This window comes from Aotus nancymaae, unplaced genomic scaffold, assembly GCF_030222135.1.
Source record: "Aotus nancymaae isolate 86718 unplaced genomic scaffold, 86718_ANA_hifiasm-v0.15.2.pri h1tg000012l, whole genome shotgun sequence".
NCBI classification, from domain to species: domain Eukaryota; kingdom Metazoa; phylum Chordata; class Mammalia; order Primates; family Aotidae; genus Aotus; species Aotus nancymaae.
The window spans coordinates 21,732,662-21,734,240 of record NW_026988423.1 but is presented as its reverse complement, the minus strand read 5'-3'; the positions used below and the strand labels follow the sequence as shown (position 1 = coordinate 21,734,240).

The window sequence follows — 1,579 nt, the reverse complement described above, 5'->3', positions numbered from 1 at the left end:
AAAGTCAAGGTTAATTTTTAGGTGTCAAGCTAGGCATGGTGGCACGTGTCTATAGTCTACGTGGGAGGCTGAGGCAGGAGGATTGCTTGAGCCCAGGAGTTTGAGACCAGCCCAGACAACCAAGAGAGACCCCATCTCTAAAAAATTTAAAATGCTTAGGTGTCAAGAAGAAGATTAGAGAAGGTAAGGGGAGCAGACACTAGAATGACAGATAAGAATAGGAATCAGCAACAGGATTCCTAAAAGGCTAGAAAGTTGAAATTCGGGAGATAACCTTGCATGCATAATCCAACTCAATTCTGGAAGTCAGTTTCTTGCATCTTCTGGTATGCTTTGAAAAGCTAGATATTATTTATTTCTCTTAAGAGATGAGGTCTCATTATGTTGCCCAAGCTCATCTTACACTCCTGGCCTCTCACCTTGGCCTCCCAAAGTGCTGGGATTACAGGCATGAGCCACTGCACCTGGCAGTTTTTGAGATGGAGTTTCACTCTTTTTGCCCAGGTTGGAGTGCAATGGCATGATCTCTGCTCACTGCAACCTCCGCCTCCGGGGTTCAAGTGAACAGGGCTGGTGCCGGGGCAGAGGCCGGAAGCTCATGGAGACAAGGCCGAGGATAAGAAGTGGATGCCCGTCACCAAGCTGGGCCACCTGGTCAGGGATATGAAGATCAAGTCCCTGGATATCTATCTCTTCTTCCTGCCTGTCAAGGAATCTGAGACCATTGACTTTTTCCTGGGGGCCTCTCTCAAGGACAAGGTTTTGAAGATTATGCCAGTGCAGAAGCAGACTCGTACCAGCCAGCGCACCAGGTTCAAGACGTTTGTTGCCATTGGGGACTATAATGGCCATATTGGTCTGGTTGTTAAGTGCTCCAAGGAGGTGGCCACTGCCATCCGCGGAGCCATCATCCTGGCCAAGCTCTCCATTGTCCCCGTGCACAGAGGCTACTGGGGAAACAAGACCGGCAAACCCCACACCTTCCCTTGCAAGGTGACAGGCCGCTTCGGCTCTGTGCTGGTGTGCCTCATCTTCGCACCCATTGTCTTGGCGCCTGTGCTGAAGAAGCTGCTCATGATGGTTCATATTGATGACTGCTACACCTCAGCCAGGGGCTGCACTGCCACCCTGGGTAACTTCCCGAAGGCCACCTTTGATGCCATCTCTAAGACCTATAGCTATCTGACCCTGACCTCTGGAAGGAGACTGTATTCACCAAGTCTCTCTATCAGGAATTCACTGACCACCTCCTCAAGACCCACACCAGAGTCTCTGTGCAGAGGACCCAGGCTCCAGCTGTGGCTACAACATAGGGTTTTTATACAAGAGAAATAAAGTGAATTAGCCCTGAAAAAGAAAAAAACCCAAACACACACATGACAAATCAAAAATGGCTATGATTAAGAAATGTCGGGTGGGGCGTGGTGGCTCATGCTTGTAATCCCAGCACTTGGGGAGGTGGAGGCGGGCAGATCATCTGAGGTCAGGAGTTTGAGGCCAGGCTGGCCAACATGGTGAAACGCTGTCTCTACTAAAAATACAAAAAATTAACTGGGCGTGGTGGTGGGCACCTGTAATC

The 1,579-nt window shown here is 49.8% G+C and overlaps 1 pseudogene; it reads left to right on the top strand.

Annotated features, from left to right (window-relative positions):
• Positions 1-627: 627 nt before the first annotated feature.
• Positions 628-1,313, top strand: LOC105729690 (small ribosomal subunit protein uS5-like; annotated as a pseudogene).
• Positions 1,314-1,579: the final 266 nt, after the last annotated feature.